At 37.1% G+C, this 22,844-nt stretch overlaps 1 long non-coding RNA gene across 3 annotated transcripts; it reads right to left on the bottom strand.

Moving 5' to 3' along the window:
- Window positions 1-346: 346 nt before the first annotated feature.
- On the bottom strand, window positions 347-21,935 carry LOC139717616 (uncharacterized). Of its 3 annotated transcripts, XR_011709984.1 has the most exons (6): window positions 20,942-21,935; window positions 17,766-17,855; window positions 16,291-16,358; window positions 9,981-12,775; window positions 9,197-9,327; window positions 347-8,162 (listed from the first exon to the last, which is right to left on the bottom strand). It is a non-coding gene; the product is annotated as an uncharacterized lncRNA (long non-coding RNA). The 3 variants fall into 3 exon arrangements; XR_011709985.1 differs by having other exon boundaries at window positions 363-8,162; window positions 9,975-16,358; window positions 20,942-21,912; XR_011709983.1 differs by having other exon boundaries at window positions 363-8,162; window positions 9,981-16,358; window positions 20,942-21,911.
- Window positions 21,936-22,844: the final 909 nt, after the last annotated feature.

Below are 22,844 nucleotides of genomic sequence, written 5' to 3'. Positions count from 1 at the left end.
AATTTGTATATATATAATGAAAATACATTCTAAGTGATTTGAGTATACATTGTATGTGAAATTACTTTGAATACACAGACAATGTTACTCATAAAAAGAAAATTCATTAAAACTGAATTCTAATAGCCTCATGATAACTGTAGTAGAGTGGAATAACTTCAGTGTGAAGTGCATCAATACCTATGCTATATACATGATCAATCATGTGTCACCTTCTGTAGTAGCGTCAAGTACATGTTGTTGATATCCATAAGAACACATCAATTTATGCACACATGAATCACTTGAACCTTGTCTCAGATTTTTCATTGAAGTCACCAATAACTATGCATTTTGTACTTCTTTGCTGCAATTCTATGAGTAATCTCTTCAGTTTCTCACAAAATTGTTTCTTGTCATATCTAGGAGGTCTATATATCACTGAAATGAGAAATGAAGGACAAGTTACAGCAAATGTAATATATTCTAGATTATTGACATGTAAATCCAGCCTACTAATAGATTTGATTTTACTGTACACTGCAACTCCACCATGTGCTTGATTTTTCAGTGCAGAAAATAAAGGACTTTCATCTGAATAAGATTTTGACCGAGGCTGATTGTACATTTTAAACTGATCTAAATTCACATCAAAAATGTCATCATTAAGCCAAGTTTCAGTTAAACAAATAATATCAGAATTTCCAAATAAGAAATTTGATTGCATATCTTTGAAATGTGCTTTAAGACCTTGAATGTTATGTAACATTATACTCATACTTGCAATGGAGACATCTTTGTCAATGTTCTTTTCATCAACAAATGTTGGCATGCTCTCCAAGCTTTCTTTAACAACTGGATTGCAATACATAACTTTTGGATCAAAATCTTCAATTGTTAGTCCACATAATGATGTAACACGGCTCAGAGCTACATATGCTTGTCCGGGCAAAAATATATTTTTCAGAGAAACGACAGCTTTTTCCATCGTCATGCCTTGTACTTTATGTATGGTGCATGCGTATGCTAATTTCAAGGGAAATTGTTTCCTAGTATATTTTTTTCCAATTGATTCCTGTTGCCTTTCTATTGACTGAGTTCCTACTCTTTCGTTGTCAAATTTTACCAGCACACTTGTAGGTCGTGCATTTTCATTTACTCTTACTATGTCAGTTACAGTGCCAATGCAGCCATTTGATAAACCTTTGCTCACATTCACATTTTTGATAAGCATCACTCTAGAATTTTCAGCAATCCAAAGATATGCTGGCAAAGAAGCTTTTGTACATCTCCGTGGTTTGTCACATGTGTTATTTTTACCCTCATCACTGAGTTCAGAATCTTCTGCATCAATACAGATGATATTTGTGCATTTCTTGTGAAGCATTATTTTATTCCAGTCATTTACTTGTTTGTTTGAAGAATATATATGCAATGCATCCTCACATTGTTCTCCAGTTTGGCATGATTGAAGAACTGCTATATCATCACTAGATAATTCATCTTTCTTTTCTTTTATCCTTAATTTGTTCAAAAGAACAGCAAACTTTGCATCATCCTTTTGTCTCATTATTTCATCTAAGTTAATTATAGAGAAGTTGTCTGTCCATAAAGAACTTTGCAGTGTATCTTTATACAAAGGAGTACCTTTTACTGGGGGTAACTGATAGAAATCTCCAACTGCAATAACTGAAACCTTTCCAAATGGAGCATCATCACGTGTCTGCTTTATTTGCCTTAAACGTCCATGTATATACCACAATAGCTTCTGATCAACCATTGATATTTCATCAATTATTAGTATCTGCAGTTGACCCAGCTGATTACGTAGATGACTTATCTTTTCTTCTCCAAGCGGTTGGTATGGCAGTGTAGCAGAAATGGGTATGGACAGAGCATTATGAATAGTACTACCATCAATGTTGTAAGCTGCAATTCCAGTTGGAGCTACTTTCATAATTGAAATATCATCTGGATTATGCATCATTCTGCTAAGAATTCTTGTCCCTTCATTACATATGCATTTCACAAGATGACTTTTTCCTGTTCCAGCACCACCTGTCACAAATATCTGAAATGGTGTAGGTTCTTTTCCATTAACTCTGTCAAGACACCATTGTCGTATTTTGTAGAACACTTTTTGCTGCTTGCTATTTATAGTTCTTAATAAGACATTACTGTCTTCTTTCGAAATGCTACATGAGCGAAATTCTATGCCGTATGACTCTTTCTCCTGAGATTTAGACTCAAGATCTGGGATTCTAAATTCATTGTCAGTATCTTCAACTTCTTCATGGATTTTAGCTGTTTCATGTCTTTCAATTTCTGTTTCTGGACAGAGTAATCCCCATGCATCTTCTTGTGGACCAAATTTCTCAAGATATTCTTGTGCTTGATCAATTATATCAGCATTTTTTTGAAACTGCCTGAGATTTTCATTGACAATAACTTTGACACTTTCCAGGTTTTTATTATACATTCGTACAGATCCAGTTTCGTAAAATTCCTGATATGTCAAAAATTGATTAGGTTTTAACTGTTTATCAGTGCGGAATGGCAAATATAGTTGCAATATACTCTGATAATATTTCTCTGGGCTTACAGTCGGTGAAAAACGAGGATATCTCACTACAGCATCATTGGTTCTTGATCGTTTTTGTACAAAGCCCAGCTGATCTCTCAATTTGAACACATTCTGTTTCTGTTTCTTACCCTTCATATCAGATTCACTGAGCAGTCTATACTTTGAACAAAATGTGGCTAAACACATATTTTCAAATTCAAAACTATCAGGTCGGGCTTTATATTTATCAATTCTGTTTGGCATCCATGGACTCCTATCATCATCGTCTCGTCTGCTTTGAATAATACTCAATGGTAAACTCATTCTTACAGGGTTTGGTCCAACAGGTATAAACTCTACTTTTCTTGAGCATTCTTTCAATCTCAGGCTACAAACACGATACACACTTTCTTGTGCTGAAACTTCACGGTTTTGCATATACACATGTCCTATTTCCTTCATACTTTTTCGAGCATCTTCATTGCCCTCTTTCATTTCACTTTCTGCATTTTTCAAGAGCAAACTCATCTCTCTTTCTGCTTTTGACATGTATGACACAACATAAACAATGCAGGCATACTCATTTGTTATATACTGCAAATCCATATTGGCATTCCAAGCTCTGAGTAAGAATGGATTATATTGATTCACCCATATATCTTTTGGATTTCTTCTCATGACTATATCTTCTTTTGTAGCTACAGCATTATAGGCATCTTCAAATTCCTTTTGAGACATGCCAAGAACTTCAAAGAGCTGTCTCGCATTATCACATTTCCCTTCCATACATGATGAATTCTTTACTGTAGACAGAATATCTTGAGCTTCATCAGTAACTTCTGGATTATCATCAGGCTTCACAACAAATGTTTTCTCAGAAGGTGGTCTTGGAAAATTAAATCTACAAGAAGTTCCCTTTTTCTTGCATGATTTTGAATGTTTCTTTGAGTGAAGCTGAACATTCTTCACTATTTCATATAGTTCCTCATCTTCATCCTCACATGGAATGTTGCAGGATATGTATTTATCAACAAAATCTGTGACAGTTTCATCTTGGTCAATACCCAAGTTAGGTGCATTTTCAACCCAGAATAAACAGTGTGTGTGTGGAGATCCTCTTTGTTGAAATTCAATTCTGTAGAAGTAGTCAATTATCTTGCCAATAGGTTCTGCCTCGGAAAGAATCACTTTGTTCAAAAATGCATGAAAGCGTTTATCAAACATACGAGATACTGTCACTGGATTTGACTTTAATAAATTACACTTATCTGTCCAATCTAGATCATTTGCTTTTCTTCTATCACCTTGTTGATGTAGCAATGTATTAATAACTTCAGGCCATCTCATCTCAGCTGAGGAAAATGATGCAAACCATGTAGGTTTTCCAAGTTGTCTAACCATTGCTAATACATCTTTCTGTGTAGATTGCCAGTATGGAGGTGTTCCCCGTATTTGTTTCAGAAATTTGTATCCTTTATTCGAATCCAGTATCTCACGAACCTTTCTTGCATCTTTGAGATCTGAAGACTGCATCGATGTGGGATTATCTATTTCCTCTGAGCTTTTTCTGACAGCTATAGAAACATTAGAAAGTATTTGTTGCAGTTCATAAATACACTGAGCATAGAAGATATATTCTGTATTTTTTGCAAATCTGTTGTCTACATGCATCAGACGATTATGTAAATAACGACCAAGTGTTATGTCAATGTACCTAGTATCATGAAATGTTGGCTGGCCTGTTGGAAATAGAGCAGGAAAACATTTTGCCTCATTACTCTCATCCATCAGCAGTGATACAGGACTGTTCTTTTCACAAGGTGCACAACATATAATATCATCGAAAAATTGATCAAGCACTTCTTGCCTCATATCAACCTTCTGTAAACATGTGTTTAACTGAATTCCCTGTAACCGTCCAACTTGATCATCCTCTACATCATCGTCATCATCATTAATTTCACTTGAATCCAGCGGTTCAACACAAGCTGCTTGACTATTTTTCTCTGATAAATCAGAGCTCCATTCATTATTTATAGCAATATCAGAATACCACTTATTATTTTTCCTCAAATATTCCAATGCAGCTAGCACATTCTTTTTCTTGACAAACTGATATTCATAATGTCCTTTATATGACAGTTTCCTCTTCAGTTTTACACGAATTAATTGATCATCAGTCTCTGGTCGAGGTAATATCTTTACAGTTTCATCTGTGCGTGAAGGTACACAAACTGTTGGGCCATGTACTCCATACTGTCCTCCTTTTGGCAGGTTCAAAATTTTCATAAATGGAATGTTTAGTGCAATCAAATGTGTTTCCAACTGATTCAGATTTTCAAGTTCGGCAGGAATAGCATGTAATTCTAAGTTATTTCTGCTAGCTTCAGAAGGCATATTACCAGCTAATAATTTCCTGTGGCAAGTGTAACAAATCCATAAAGAATTTCTAGGTGAATTTACTATTTGACAGTCAACATCACAGTCATCACTGCATGTATGCAAGTACTCCTCTTTTAAGCATTTTGAATCATTATATTTTGCCTTCGTGCACTTCAATACTTGATTTCTGAATAATAATTTCAAACAGACACAACATACATATTCAGGGCCGTGTGAAATTATTTCCCTAAATTTTTTCAAAACATGATCACAATTTCTCATATTCATTTTTTCTCGCTTTTTTTGTTTCACATTTCTCAACGCAACCTGCTGTCTGTACACAAAATTTGTCTTGTACTTGATATTTGAAACTTTTCTCATAATTTTCTTACACCTCTCTCTAAATGATGCATTGTTTTGATATTTAGCTCTCCTCAGTTTCTTAAGCCTCTCTCGGAATAAAGCATTGTTTTGATATCTAGCTCTCCTCAGTTTCTTAAGCCTTTCTCGGAATAAAGCATTGTTTTGATATCTAGCTCTCCTCAGTTTCTTAAGCCTCTCTCTAAATGAAGCATTGTTTTGATATCTAGCTTTCCTCAGTTTCTTAAGCCTCTCTCTAAATGAAGCATTGTTTTGATATCTAGCTTTCCTCAGTTTCTTAAGCCTCTCTCTAAATGAACCATTGTTTTGATATCTAGCTCTCCTCAGCTTCTTAAGCCTCTCTCTGAATAAAGCATTGTTTTCATATTTAGCTTTGCTCAGTTTCTTAAGCCTCTCTCGGAATAAAGCATTGCTTTGATATTTAGCATTCCTCAGTTTCTTAAGCCTCTCTCGGAATAAAACATTGTTTTGATATCTAGCTCTCCTCAATTTCTTAAGCCTTTCTCGGAATAAAGCATTGCTTTGATAACTAGCCTTCCTCATTTTCTTAAGCCTTTCTCTGAATGTGGGATCCAAGGAGTACTTGTCTTTTTGCCTCTTCTTAATTTCCTCGTTCTTTTCTAACCTATAAGTTACATCTGTTTGATATTTTACTTTCTTTGCAGCTGCTTTTTTAAGTTTGCGGGATAGGTAAGGCTGATCATCTGATAAAAATTCTGTTTCTAACTGCCTTTGCTCATTTTTTTTCTTTTCTCTCTGTGCTCTCATTTGATCTCTATTTCTTTGTCGGGTAACATTAGCATTCCTTTTTTTTCTTTGTTTTTTCCTTTTTGTAGTCTGCATAGTAGTTTTAACTTCTTCAGATTCTTCAGTGTGCCTACTCATTTCAACTGCAGGTTCCATGTCATCCTCTAATACTTCATTGTTCAATACATTGATTTGACAATCACTGACAGGTTTTGTAACTTTCCTCTTTGTTGTGAGTTTTCTCTTTCTTGTCACAGGTGTTTCCATATCAGTAATATTTTGTGATCTTGACAGCTTTTGACATGAACCTGATTTTTGGATCGTTGGACATACAGATTCTACGACATCGTAATGATTGCCATTTGTGTGTTGCAAGTAAATACCTTTTTGTGATGTAATAATTCCAAACTGAAGTTTGCTCGCACCAAATAATTTCCATTTTGAACCATTATTTTCATATATATATATATCAGTATCTAGCAAATTTGATAAGGCCATTATTTCCAATTCTGTAGCCCATGTGCCATTGTTGAATACTCTTTCCTTTCCAATGTATTTTACAATATCTGTGTATCCTGATCTTAAAAGACTTACATAATCTTCCTTGTTTTGTAAAATATGTTTAACTATTGCTTTTCGAACATCACGGTGAGAATCTTCCTTGCCACATATAACATATGATATAGCTCTGTAAAAGCAATTTCCATCACCAGTAATTCTATAGATAGTCAATGGTTGTGACAGGATAGTAATATCATCCCTTTCTACCATATCTTTTTGCATATCATTACTGCTACATTTGTCATTAACCTTTATACCTAATTTGCAACAAAGCTTCTCTCTATCAGATTTATTCACAGGTCTGTACATGAGATCAATCTTTTTTATTTCTCCCACTTGTCTCACCTCAGATGCATCAATGTCCGCATTTACTGTCTCATCACATGTGTTTTGCAATGGAATTTGTGTCTCTTGCAGGTTTGATACCATTATTTGTTTTTGTGTCATTTTCCTCATTCTAACACTACATTTCTTTAATGTTAGGGTTTTAGTAATCTCACATGATAAATCATGACTTTCCTTCTTATTTTCTACACTTCTATCTGAATTCACATGGAATACAGGTAATTTCCCATTCAAAGTACTAGACAGAACAGTAGTTACACTTTCCACTGCGTCAAAATGATTGCCTCCAGTGAACAGAATATATATGGCTCTCTCAGTTGTTACTTTGTTGTAGTATCCAGGTTTCCTTGCAGACAGTATTTGCCAATTTTCTGTTCGATCATCATACACATATATATCACGATCTAGCATATGTGCCATTGAGCTAATATCAGTGTGACCAGCCCATGTTCCTAAATCCATCAATTTCTCTTGAAGAACAAAGTCCCTGACACTCTGATATTTCACTGTGTCTATCACATTTTTAAATAAATCACCCGTTTCCAGTAAATGTGCCACATTGGATTTCCTGAGAATGAAATGGTTTCTTTCGCTGCCAGTAACTACATGAGCAATACTTCTGTAAAAGCAGTTGCCATCACCCATAACTCTCTTGATATTTACAGGTTTCCCAATATACAAACTTTCATTTCTATCCTCCATTGATTCATTGGCAGTACCACTGTAACTGAAATTCAATTTATTGCACAAAGACTGTTTGTCTACGTATGTAATCGGCACAAATTTGAAATTTCGATCTCTTCTTTCTGTTGTCTTTTCAACTGAAACAAATTCAACTTCATTCTCATTCCCATAGCCATCACTGTTTACATTTACTCTGTTTTTCTTTGTTTCATTTTGAGTCTTACAGCTATCACTGTTAGTTCCTTTAACATGATCACAATGTTTTGAAATGTTGCTATTTTGATCATTTGTATTCCTCCATGCAGTATTTACTGAGTTTGATCTCTTGGAGCCACTAGTTGTCAATGCATTTTTCTTAGAATTGGATTCTAATGCCAGACCGGTTAGTTCAAACTGAGTAGTACGTAAATCACATGCCATTGATTTTGCCAAATTCAAACAGTGTACCTGTATACCTTGCCATGATGAAATGCTAAGCAAGACACTGCATCCATCTTGTACCAAGTACCCATCATGACTTCTGGAATGAGAATCAAATACATAATAACCATTGTCATGTGTAATGATTGCAAATGTACTCTCAGCAAAATTCATAAGACATGCATCATATCTGCATAGTTCTTGTTCTAAGGCTTGGCTCAATGACAAAGCACCAAAATTTGACAAATTGTTTTGATTTCCATCCAACACTCCATATTTTGATTCAGCATAGGTTATTTGAAATTTTTCATCCAGAATATGAAGTTCCTTGGGTAATTCATCTATCATTACAAGCTCTTCATTCAGTGGTGAATCCTTCTTTATGTAATAATACAACTCATTCCCAAGTGTCAGAATCTGATCAAGATCACGAGATCTCATTTCGATTCCATTCTTGGTTTGGGTGTAGAGAACTGCCACAAGGGAATTACATGCACATTGTTTGCCAGCAGTGTAACCAAATCGTTGATCACCTTGATTAAAATTTCCTTGTGCGATTGTTTTGGTCATAGGATATGATTGCCTTCTACCACATTCAGAACTTGAGAGTGAAACATGCTTACAGACGCGTTCTTCAGTCTCTAAATCACTTGCAGCTGGTTCATCATCTAATACATGTACTATTGATTCCTGTACATCATATGAATTGTGGTGGTCAGCACTTTTCGCAGAATCATCATTCATTACTATGCAGTCAGATGGATTAGTAGTTTTTTCACTTTCAGGCAAGAATATTGATTCATTACAAACTTCAGCACACTGTGTAGCTGAAACAGGTCTCTGACATGGAGAGTGAACACTTACATCTGTACAAGAATTCACAGGGAACAATTCCTTCACTGATATTTGTCTGTCACTTTCAACATCTTTTCTTTCACTGTAACATGGGTTCAGTTCATGCACATTGTGCATTCTGTCACATTTCACTTTGGAGATATCATTCAAGCTTGTGTTGTCTCTACTTGTGGAATTACTGTCCTCATGGTCAGATGTTTCATTCTTACACAACTTTTCATTCTTTGCTACATGTTCTCCTTCAGGAATGTCAGGTTTGACCTTTCCATTATTACGCACCTGTGAGTCAGCATTTTTTTCCGGTAGCACACTTTGTCTGTTGATCTTGGTGAAACGACCTTTCTTTCTTGGTTGCCGTGCATTTCCACCTCCATAGAGCCTGTTCACATTCCAAACTTCTTTTTCAATGTCTGTGGAAGGGACAGAGGCACATGTAGTCTGATCACCATTCGGTACGCAACATTCATTACTCATATTCGGAGTGCTTTTAGCCACATCAGCCCAACTTCTCTGTGTTTTTGCATAGATCTGCTCAGTGTATTTTGCCATCACATGAGGTGACTGAACACACTTTGAATATACATTCAATACAGATTCAGTATATACCTGCAGACTATCATTTCGTTCTGTGTCCAAGTTTGCATTCACATTTTGCTTCACGAGTTTACCAGGTTCTTTTTGCTTTGTTTCTGCATTTGATTTCTTGCCCTTGCTGGTCTTGGCTCTTTTCTGTTTTTCAAGATAGTAGGCTTTCATTGCTTTGCCAATGTAGGTCACACCAGGTTGGAGAGGCACACCATTTACTGATCTCACTGAGCTCTTGTTAAAGGTCTTGGTCTTGGGATTGTCAGTCATTGTTTGGGATGTAGTCACTTTTGTCTTCCTTGATTTCACAGTTATCCAACCATCATCCACTGCAGTTTCTAATGGCTGAAATTGGCTCTTGGTCAGATTTGTCATGAAAGTCGAATCTGATTCATCTCTCTCACAATCTGCTCTTTTCTGCACACACACATTTGTCATTTCTAGAATTCCATTGTCCTTTCTTTTCACATACCGGTACCTCTTTTTCAGTCTCTTGCTTGGTTTCCTTCTCTGGTTGCAGCTCTTGCATGATGAATGTGAAACATCAGCACCAGAATCTTCATCACCAATGTCTTTGAGAAGCTCGTATCTGTTGAAATGACAGGGAATGCCAATTTTGTCAAAGATGCGATGGGCAATATTATTGCTTCCACATGCTGAACATATCCAAATCAACCTTGCATCACACAGTCTAGCCTCAGAAATAGTTCCTGTACACATCACATGAAACTGCTTGCCACAATCCTCACATGGTACTCTGCTTTCATTTTCATTGATCACATTACAACATGCATCACATTCACTGACCTCTAGATTTCTCAAGTCACAACTATGGAGGATATCTAGGATATCACCAATAACATTCTTGAATTCACTTGCTTCCATTGTCAAACTACAGGGCTTTGAAAGTAGGTACCTATTACCAAATAAATGTACTGTTCAATCAATATATTCCTTGAATCACTATACTTATATGAATCAGGTCTACCCCTGGTACTCTGTATTGCAATTGACAACAAAATTGTAGAATTGTATTGCCTTGAAAGCTAATATATACGTGAACTGTATTACACTGTACAATGTACTTGCAATGAGGCTGTGACACCAGTCCTTATAATGTTTCTACCAACAGGTGGCGCTTCTTATCTACCGAGAAAAATTATTTGTACAAGGTGTGTTGTTTAATTAGTTACTACCAACAGGTGTCGCTTTTTGTCTGCCAAGAAAAATTATTTTGTGCAATGTGTGTATTCTTAATTGTTTTCTACCAACAGGTGGCGCTCTTTGTCTATTACCTGCTAGTAATGGCTACTGCGGCAATTTCAGGAATGCGATTATAGCACTCGCACCTTTGCTTATCTTTGTGTACACCTATCTTGCCACCAGAAGAAGACTTGTATTGTCTACCGCAATAACGTTTATCACATATAATGCTTTTGTCTTAAGATGGCGCTCTTCAATTCTCTTTTACCGTAAATTCCCCACTCAAGACACCGTTTCTGAAGTGATGCAAGACTATATTTCTATTTTTAAATTTTCAGCAAACTTCTCGCCTCCTGTAAGAGAATTCTCTTTCAATTATGATTCTCTTCAATTCTGATTGCTTTATAGTTTTCACCTCCTTTACAGAATGCACTCTTTATTCAACACTCCTTAAAACTCTTTTGTTAGATTTCGACTCTTTTTCTCCTCAATTCTGACTCTTCCTCTCTTATTACTCTTTCTCTCTTTGATTCTAACTCTTTCTGTCTTTGATTCCGACTCTTTCTGCCTCTGATTCTGAGACTCTCTCTCTCTGATTCTCTTTGAAATTATTTCAAGTTCTTTCAAGATGAGTAGGATCAAAGATTCAGGTTTGCTGAAGATTCAAATTCAGTTAGAGCAGATAGAGTTTTATCTTTGTAATCACAGTCTTCTATTTGTGCAACTTTAAATATCCCAGGTTGGTTCCCTTTTTTTTACAAATTTGCCTATTTCTAAAGTATGTAATAGCAATTTTATAAGATTGTATTTACTCTAATCAAGCCCGTTTTTTCTCTATCACAATTTATATCCCAAGACAAATTCACAAATGACAATGTTTTTTAGTACTCATACTTTCAGATCTCTGTTTCTCCCTAATATCACTCTTTCCTCTTTTTAGTGTAATATCACTCTTTGTATTTAATCTCCAATATTACTCTTAACACTTATTCTGCAATTCCACCCCTTCTACTTATTCAGTTAAATCACTGGTTGCACTTTTTGTGTACTATCACTCTTTGCATTTATTTATTATGACTCTCTGCGCTTCTGTTCCAGTTTATATACAGGGGTTTCACTCGTTTCTTGTTTTCTTGATTGTATGTATACTTTCCAATTTTCTTGTTATATACAGGGGTTTCACCTGTTCTCCGGTTTTCTTGTTATACACAGGGGTTTCACCTGTTCTCCAGTTTTCTTGTTTTTTCAGGGGTTTCACCTGTTCTCTCGTTTATATACTTTCCAATTTTCTTGTTATATACAGGGGTTTCACCTGTTCTCCGGTTTTCTTGTTATATACAGGGGTTTCACCTGTTCTCCGGTTTTCTTGTTATATATACTTTCCAATTTTCTTGTTATATATACTTTCCAATTTTCTTGTTATATACAGGGGTTTCACCTGTTCTCCGGTTTTCTTGTTATATACAGGGGTTTCACCTGTTCTCCGGTTTTCTTGTTATATACACAGGGGTTTCACCTGTTCTCCGGTTTTCTTGTTATATACACAGGGGTTTCACCTGTTCTCCGGTTTTCTTGTTATATACACAGGGGTTTCACCTGTTCTCCGGTTTTCTTGTTATATACACAGGGGTTTCACCTGTTCTCCGGTTTTCTTGTTATATACACAGGGGTTTCACCTGTTCTCCGGTTTTCTTGTTATATACACAGGGGTTTCACCTGTTCTCCGGTTTTCTTGTTTTTTCAGGGGTTTCACCTGTTCACCTGTTTTCTCGTTTGTCAGGGGTTTCACCTGTTCACCTGTTTTCTCGTTTGTCAGGGGTTTCACCTGTTCACCTGTTTTCTCGTTTGTCAGGGGTTTCACCTGTTCACCTGTTTTCTCGTTTGTCAGGGGTTTCACCTGTTCACCTGTTTTCTCGTTTGTCAGGGGTTTCACCTGTTCACCTGTTTTCTCGTTTGTCAGGGGTTTCACCTGTTCACCGGTTTTGTTTTACAGGGGTTTCACCTGTATCCTGTTTTGTTTTACAGGGGTTTCACCTGTATCCTGTTTTCTTATCCAGGGGTTTCACAGACCTGTAAAGAAAGAAAACAAAAAGAACATAAGCTTTGTTGAAATTATATTGTGGTTTCTGATCCTGCCTCCCAAAGTCAGGGGAAAATTATGCTGCCCTACGATCTAAAACTCTGAAATTTTCAAGTTTGACTGCACTATTACTAAGAGGTCACTATGGGTAACGAAATTATGGTGGCAAAATCAAACTGATGATATCTGCTCTTCATTTCTTTTTTTTTTTTTATAATATAACCGGGAGGGGTAGCCATTATATTAGAGCGGAAAAACTAATATCATTTTCTTCATTCACTCAAAGTTAGCTTTCGAAGTTACTTCCTTTTGTGACCTGAGGGAAGCATAATTTTCCGAGACTTTCTTACGCAATAACACTTGCTGTCTTCCAATATAATGTTTTGTCTTCTAGATCTCCTTTGACAATATATTCCTCATCAATATACATGTAGTATTACCAAAAGATGCATAAAGTTTTGACATATATCTGATGCAAAAATAAAAAAATAGATAAATTTGACTTCTGACTGGCAGGACACTAAATGTGGACTTCATCACTCTCATCAATTGTGAACAAAATTGACATAGCAATAAACAAATAATTGGGAACACATGACCTCAACATGACTATTTTTCCTCATCCTCATCAGCACACTTGATATAATGACCATGATCATGTATACCAATGTACCAAGGGTGACACGACATTTGCTCCAGTCTACATATCTCGAAACATTAAAGGGTAAGGTCAAGGACATGATTTCATTTTTTGTTCAGAACAATGCAAAGTTTAGGATTAGGGTTAGCATTACAGTTAGCGTTAGGTTTAGGGTTATCATGGCAAAAGTAGACCGGAGCTACTGTTGCGAGAGCAAATGTCATGGAACCGTACCACATTAGAACATGATTCATGCAGAAATAAATAATTGAGAGGTACTGAAACAGTTTGTCTTCCAGACCCTAGCGCCCTCTCTCAACGGTATTTTAAAAATATTTTAAAGACATCAATGCACTTATTTACAAATTTACCAACTGAATATCATAAGTTACATGAAGACTATATTCTGTAATTTTCAACGCATTCCATGCAAGCGAACTGATTTTATGGCAAAGAGAAGCTTTCATTATTTTTGTTGGAAATGCCAGCAAAAATTATTTGTTATATAAAATTGCAAAATCTAACCCCGTAAACACATTTTTGTTTTTCATCCCCCTCACAGTTGTTTAAGATATAAACATTCAAATAATATATGAATAGACTGGAATGGTGACATGCTACCTTGATGGAATTTATGAATACTAAGGACAGGCCTTAAACAAAGTGCCAATTTCATGACAAAGTCAAAGTACTTTTTTATGCAAAATGATAAAGTAAAAATAAGGTCCTTTTGTCACAATCTTAACAATTCAATCAAAGTTTTTGGTACCAATGGCAAAGGTATTGGTATCAACGACAAAGGTAATTGGTATCAATTTAATGGCAGAGGTTACTGGTATCAATTCAATGGCAAAGGTAATTCGTATCAATGGCAAAGGTAATTGGTCTCAATGGAAAAGGTATTGGTATAATGGCAAAGGCAAGTATATTCCATCTTACAATGCATCTATTGTGAGTGCTACAGTAGTCTTCACGGATCTGAACAATCCAAAGTGACACACAGCAAACTAGGAAGCAGTGTGCTGATACATTTGGATTGTACTACTCATATCAGCAGGAATGTGAACAAACTCTTGGCATATTTCTGAATTGTGCTTACACACACCTTTTTACTAATTAATATGACATAATTTTTAATTAGCCAAATGGTTTTAGAGCTACACAAGTCTCCCACTTCACCCTTTGTCCCACTTGACCCCAGTCTTCCCTATTCCTTTACAGCAATACTAACCCTATAAACAAGGGATTTTGTAATCTCAAGTCAGTACACATTGCCAGTAATTTGAATCAACCATACAACAGTAGTGTAGTTTGGCAGTAGGCTATAAAAAATTGATGAAAACAAGCACAACTGGTGTAGGGCCTACACACAACACAGTGTACACCACTTAAGTGATGTCAATGTGTGCTATATTCCATTTGTCATCACCCACTGCAAAACTTGCACTTGTGTCCTTAGAGTACATTAAAACCCTCGTAAACAACTTGAAGAAGGAAACATTTCCTTTATAAACAAGACAATTGCCAAAATGTCTCTTGTCCGTTTGCACAGAATAGAAAAAATTCTAACTCTCAAAGTTTGGTAACCCATGTCTGTGACCTTTAACCTTGTAATGACCTTCAACTCTCCAAGAGATATCTACCAAATAAGATTCGTTCCAAACAGACATGTCCGTCAAGAGCTGTGAGAAATTACCAAAATGCACCCTAAAAAACATGACTTTGGCCCCTAAAAGATCATTGACCCCTGCCTGTGACCTTCAACCTTGTGGTGACCTTCATCTCCCAAGGAAACATTTACCACCTAAGTTTGGTTGCAAACAGACATGTCCATCAAAAGTCATGAGCCATTATCGAAACACGCCATCAAACACTTGTCTTCAGCCCTTAAAGTTCATTGACCCCTGCCTGTGACCTTTGACCTTAAGGTGACCTTGCTGTTTAGTAAAATGTGTAACTTTCCATAACCACTCTACCCTCCAAATTTCATTAAAATTGAACCCCTCAGTACAGATATTCCAGTTTTTGTAGCGTTACAGACAGACGACAGACAAGCCGACAATGGACGGTCGGACGCTGCACACAATCCCTTAGTCCCGCCCCTCACCTCCAATGGGCTCAACAAAAACCTACAATAGGCAATCACGTACAACTCAAATGAAGTCGTTCAGTGCCCTGTTCCATCTCTCATGAACCCAAGGTAAAACTGCACTATTAGTCTATTGAAGATACTGGTATCCTCACAATAGACTACACAAGCCTGATTCTTGTCCAAAAAAAAAAAACTGCAATAACTTATTCTCCTAAAGTGAATAATTGTACATCCTGCATAACCTTTAGTCACTACCAACAATACGCAAGTATTTACTTTAGTGGGATATACTATAGTGCAATGCCAGTTATCATAAACACCAATGGCAGACATATTCCTTCACAGGAATACTACATATTGCGCAGTGTTACGTCACATATTGCCTGTATTTTAAAGCTACCATGTAGACCTTACTGCAGTTTGGCACTAGGATGATGACTGATGAAATAACATCCAACTGCTGCACACAGATCACAATCTGCACCCCTGTGTGGTTTATTCAGTCTTTTAACACCCCAGTGCAAAACTGCACATGTGTCCTTGGTACATTAGCCTGCTAAAGATGAGTCCCAAGTATACTCAGTCTGGCGTCTAAGGAAAAAGCATTTTATATCAATATCAGTTCATTTTCATAAAAGAAATACTGCTATCTCCACAGTAGACTGCTCAATTCCAACTCCTGCCAAAAAATAACATTTGTACCTAAAGTGTTAAGGGTAATCGGCAATGCACAATAATTTAGCCCGCTAAAGTGAATTACCCAAACACTATACCACTTTGCTCTGTCCACAAAAAAAAAAAAACCCGAATCCTCCACAGATCCAAATGATGATGAGGAATTCTGAAACAAAAAACAAAAATGCTATTATTCAATAAAATATATATCTTTTCTAATATAACATGCAAACATAAGTAACGTTTGAATATCATAACAATCATGAATAATTAACATTCCAGTATTCTTGGTTTTGACATAGACTGTCTCTAATGTATCGCATGTTGAATGGCCCAAACTTCTACACTGTTTGCTACTGAAACACATGAAGTAATAGTATTGCAACTCATGCCTTTCTGACTTGACAATATACCACCTAAATTTGGATCCAAACAGACATGCCCGTCAGAAGTTATGAGAAATTATCAAAATGCACCCTAAACAACTTTTTGGCTCCTAAGAGTTCATTGACCCCTGCCTGTGACCTCCGACCTTGTGGTTACCTTCATCTCCCAAGGAAACATTTACTACCTAAGATTGGTTGCAAACAGACATATCCATCAAAAGTTATGAGCCATCATCGAAACACGCCATAAAAAAACTTGACTTCCGCCCTTAAAGTTCACTGACCCCTGCCTGTGACCTTTGATCTTAAGGTGACCATGCTGTTTGGTAAAATGTGTAACTTTGCATAACCACAGTACCCTCCAAATTTGATTAAAATTGAAGCCCTCAGTACAGATATTCCAGTTTTTGTAGCGTTACAGACAGACGACAGACGAGCGGATAAAGGAGGGACAGACACTGCACACAATCCCTTAGTCCCGCCCCTCACCTCCAATGGGCTCGACAAAAACCTACAATAGGCAATCACGTACAACTCAAATGAAGTCATTCAGTGCTCTGTTCCATCTCTCATGAACCCAAGGTAAAACTGCACTATTAGTCTATTGAAGATACTGGTATCCTCACAATAGACCACACAATAACCTTTAGTCACTACCAACAATACGCAGGTATGGTGGGATATACTAAGTACTATAGTGCAATGCCAGTTATCATAAACACCAATGGCAGACATATTCCCTCACAGGAATACTACATATTGTACAGTGTTACATCACATTATATTGCCTGTATTTTAAAGCTACCATGTAGACCTTACTGCAGTTTGGCACTAGGATGATGACTGATGAAATAACATCCAACTGCTGCACACAGATCGAAATCTGTACCCCTAATATGATGTCACTGTGTGCTTTATTCAGTCTTTTAACACATGTACCCCAGTCCAAAACTGCACTTGTGTCCTTCATACATTAGCCTCTTGAAGATGAGTCCCAAGTATACACAATCTGGGGTCTAAGGAAAAAGCATTTCACATCAAAATCAGATCATCATCTAAAAAAAAAAATACTGCTATCTCCACAGCAGACTACCAAATCCCAACTCTTTCCAAAAAACAACATTTGTACCTGAAGTGTTAAAGATAATTGGCATTGCACAGTAATTTAGCCCGCTAAAGTGAATTACCCAAACACTATACCAGGAAAATGACCACTTTGCTCCGTCCACAAGAAGAAAAACCAAATCCTCCACAGATCCAAATGATGATTAGGAATTCTGAAACAAAAAACAAAAATGTTATTATGCAATAAAATATATATCTTTTCTAATATAACATGCAAACATAAGTAATCTTTGAATATCATAACAATCATAAATAATTAACATTCCAGCATATTTGGTTTTGACAGACTGTCTCTAATGTATCGCATGATGAATGGCCCAAACTTCTACAATGTTTGCTACTGAAACACATGAAGTAACAGTATTGCAACTCATGCCTTTCTGACTTGACAATATTCGCATGAAACAATGAAAAATTACCTGAAAATTTGTGCAGTTTTGATAGGATACCTAACAAAAATACTAGTCCAAAACTCTTTAAATAATGTCAAACATTTTGAAGGATATTAGGACAGAAACAGAAAAGAATAAAACCTTGTTTCATAATTATTAATAATATTTAAATACTGTAAAACATGATATATTGGCGGCACGAATTTTTCGCGAATTGGAACCGACAGCCTTTTTCGTGGCATGAAATTTTCGCGAAGTGCCACTGGCGTTCAATGCATGTAGTGTAAACAAGGACTTTCGCGTGCATTTTAATTTCGCGATTCTTGGCGCTCGCGAAATTAAAGTGCACGCAAAAATTTGTTTTACAGTAAGAAAATTCGGGCAAATGATATCTATTTTCGGGCAAGTGTTTTGCAAGTATCAAAATTACCTAGCCTAATCAGGCAATTGCCCCCCCCCCCCCAAAAAAAAAAAAAAAAAAAAAAAACCAAGAAATTGTGTACCACCCTGAAACTGCCCTAATTATCCATTAAAGGGGAAGTTCAAGACTGGAACGGAGTTTGCAAATTTCCTAAAGAATCTTAGGTACGGTAATTATCCCAATTCCAATAAAGATACATTTCTGACAATTAAGAACTCGTACCTAAGTACAATGTAGTCTCTTCCCCTGTATGCCCCCTAAAAAAAAGGAAAAATGAAAGGGAGAAATGTTGTTTTTCGTATTTTATTACCACTTTTAAATCATTCTGATTATCTGCGCCACGTCATCCTCTAACCCTAAGGAGTCCATGAAAGAGTCTATGACTGAGCTCATCATATTAGGTTGATCACGTCACGCTCACTCTGTTCTAGGTTTCTGCTTACGTGCCTACCTCTGTCAAGCAGAGCTACCAAGTCTCACGCATGCTGCGCGAGACTCTAGAATTTAGGGGCCATCTCACAATCTCATGCATGACACCCATTTTTCTCACGCATAGGGCGAAGTCTGCAACTTGGACCTATAATAATGAGCATAGCTCAAAAGATTTAAGTGATAGTTGCAATTGAGGGTATATTTCCCTTTTGTCTGTCAAAATAAGAAAAAAAATAATCACTGAAGTGTGCACCTGACCGCACCATTAAGAGCAAAAAATTGAAAAAGCTCCCTACCGTGGGAGGCCACAGGAAGGAAAAACCCTCCCACACCCTCACTCGCGCGCACATTCGCACGCCGAGATACCAAGTTATGAAAATCTCACTCATAAAAATTGTTTGAACTTGGCATCCCTTGTCAAGTGGCAGTGTACAAGATAAATTTCCCTCCACCATAATGGAGTGTGTGCAGTGCATCTATGTACAGAGCATCTATTCACAGGGATGCCAAGTTCAATTTTTAGCTCTTAGACCGTTCTAGTCTTAATGGCACGATCAGGTGCATAATAAAGCGACCATCTTTTCTTTTACTTATTTTGAAAGACAAAAGGAAAATATAGGCCTAGACCTTATGTCTACCTTCAATTGTAACTATCACTTTAATCCTTTGAACCATGCTCCTTATTATGGGCCCTAATTCCAGACTTTGCCCCATACGTGAGAAAAATGGGTGCCATGCGTGAGATCGTGAGACGACCCCTAAATGCTTGAGTCTCACTCACAATGCGTGAGACTTGGTATGGTAGCTCTGTATTCATATCATGCACAGAAATCACTGCTATTACACCACATAAATACGCCCTCTATCGATCTGTTAGCTAAGAAATGGCGTCCGTATTTCGCCCATGGACCTACTGACGTACGTTCTACTATTGACCGAAAGATCGGTCTGTATCTGTCCGTCGGGGAATGTTCCGCGGAGACTGCGTCTGGCTTCACGGATCCCCTCCGTATACAGACCGAAGTCAATGATTGCGGCTCCTGTGTGGAGCAGTCGCGCACAGATCAAACGTTACGATAAACCAAATTTCAGACAGCTTTTTTACATTCAAACAAGTATGACATGACATGACACATTATGCAGCAATATTTGGGATAAATTTCTCACATTGTGCAATCGAAATACTCACATAACCTCGGTTATAATGCAGAAATTTTATCGATATCGCAACATCGCCGTTCGCGAGCAGTAAGTCGCCATTTTGAATCTGTAACAATTGCTAAGCCAATCACATGCGAGGTACGTGTTTTAGTAAAACAAACACGTAGAAACTACCTCGCATGTGATTGGCTAATAGATTCATAGTGTATGTTTCTGCAGTTTGAATGTGACGACGCGACAGGCTGTGTTTTACGTTGAAAATTCTCCTAAAATGTTGGATTATTCATTAATCTGGTGAGTGTAACCTATTCATAAAAAAATAAATTCACCATACAAGCTTAAATTTGCCGACCTAGGGCCGTGAATTAGACGCAATCGAGAAGGGTGAGGTACCTCACCCAATTTTCCATAGAGACAGTGGTTAAGAACATCCACACAGCAATGGGTACTGCAACCTTCCGTCTGTCTACGGGGGACAGCGTTAATGGCAAAATATAAGAGTCCTCCGGACAGACGGATCTTTCTGTCTAGTTCTACTACTACCCCTAAATCACTATCTCTTTGGAATTGAATGGAACTTAGGCTTCTTACAAATCTCACCTTGCCCATAGATTCAGGTAACATGGTCTAACATTAAATTCTACGTAACTACGTTAGAAACCTTGCTTGCGACCAACAGCCTCATACGCACTACAACGTACATTCAGGGAGGTATCTCCCTTGATTTTACTTTAATAGCTGCGGGGGCCTGCATGTGGTGCATACGGTGGGGCCAGATACCAAGAATCGAGTAAGGGGGACAGTCTGTGTTTAGACATGCCTGTGCACCTACCTGGTATGGTACTCGAGCTGAAAACTCAGTGTCAAACAAAGGTCGTGTCTTAGGCTAGGAAGAAATTAGACGTAGAGTAGTCGTAGAAAGTTTACAGTTACCATCACACCATAGCTTTACGTACGTCGTGATTGCATACAAAGTACTGTAGCACATCGTACCACTGTAAACACGCGTACTGTATACACGTACACGGTATAGGGATCGGAGAACATGTGTGTACGTGTATAGAGCGCACGCAGTTTGGTAGGTACATAGGCGGAAGCACAGAACATCAGTCTTACAAGGAGTTCTGTGGGCTGAAGACGTTGTCACGCACAAACGCTCAAACTATGGCAAGCCGAGTGTATTTCCTAACCATTAACTACAGTTCAAATTTACGATCAGCTCGATATCCGAAAGTTCGTTATTCCGAGGGCTCTTTATTTTTCTTTCTTTCTTCCACTTTCTGTGCAATAAATCAACAACAACAATGGCTATCAACCACACATTCTCCACATGTTTAGTTCATGTCACGAACATAATTCCATGAAATAACAACTACTTGATCAGACACCATCTTGGGTAGGTAAATTATGGTCAAAGGTCAAAAATGTCTAATCGTGTATCTTGATAAATGCACGTCCTATCTTTCCCACATTTTGCACACGTAAGGAACATGTTGCAAGAATCATTTCATAAAATAACTTTTTGCTCAGATGCCATCTTGGCTGTGTAAAGTGGAATCAAAGGTCAAATGTAAATATTTTCCACACACACATGGACCTCGATAGATGTATCATCTCATAAAATAACGACGATTTGGTCTGACGCCATTTTGGTTGTGCAAATGAGGTATTATCTCTATGGGAGTACATTTTTTCTGGAAATTTTAGTACATGTCAAGCACATATATTTCTCATAAAGTAAGTGATTCATCAGACAATGTCTTTTCTCGGTAAATTAGGGTCAGTAGTCACAACATTTATTTCCGAATAAATCGGATCACCTAATTTGTCAGTGTTGACAAATTCTAAGTCTAGTTCAAATTACAAGTTGCTAATTTCAAACTCTATATAGTCCAGCGGATATAGAAAAAATCATGCACTTTATGGTAAAAGCACCATACTTGGTACACATGTACATGATGCCAATACAAGTCATTTCTGATATGGAAGCCACTCTGATTCTCCCTTTGGCGGCCGTGGCGGCCATTTTTCAATATGGCCGCCATGTGATATAGCAATGCTGTGTATTTTGGAAACTATAAGTCCAATTGTCGTGATTCTTGTACCAAAGTATAGGTTTTGAGGGTCAAGGATTCCAATAAAATAATTTTTGAGAGGATAAAACCATGGCAACCTACTTATTGGCGGCCATTTTGAAAAAATATGGCCACCATGCTAGATATAACATATCCTTAAAATGTATGGACAAAGGGTCATGACTCTGGTACCAACTTATATGTTTTGGGGGTCAAGGATTCTCATAAATTCAACTGTAAGTGAATATGAATCGTTTCATCCTACGTTTTGGCGGCCATTTTAATAAATATGGCTGTCATACAACAGATAATGAATATTGCATATCTTCGAACTCAAAAGATATATAATCATGATTCAAGTGTAAAAGTATAGTTTTGGGGTGAAGGTTTTCAATATAATGATGTTTTAGCAAAGTGAATAGGTTCATCACATCCTTTGTTTTGACGGCCATTTAATAAATAGCGTACGAGTGTTATGAAAGCGGGATGCCCATTGTGGATTGATTCTGGTGTAAACGTTTGTTTTAGGGGTCAACAATTACTTGTTCACTCATTTTAAGTATTCTAATGTGGAACATCTGGGCATACTTAACTTTGTAAGCATTTTGGAAAATATGCTCAACTTCCTTTATAGGATTTCTGTGTGTACAGTGTATGTGA

The sequence above is a fragment of the Diadema antillarum genome, unplaced genomic scaffold, assembly GCF_040938485.1.
Source record: "Diadema antillarum isolate AM-2024a unplaced genomic scaffold, OU_Dant_1.0 scf00000078, whole genome shotgun sequence".
In the NCBI taxonomy this organism is placed as follows: domain Eukaryota; kingdom Metazoa; phylum Echinodermata; class Echinoidea; order Diadematoida; family Diadematidae; genus Diadema; species Diadema antillarum.
This window is presented reverse-complemented; position numbering and strand designations above follow the sequence as displayed.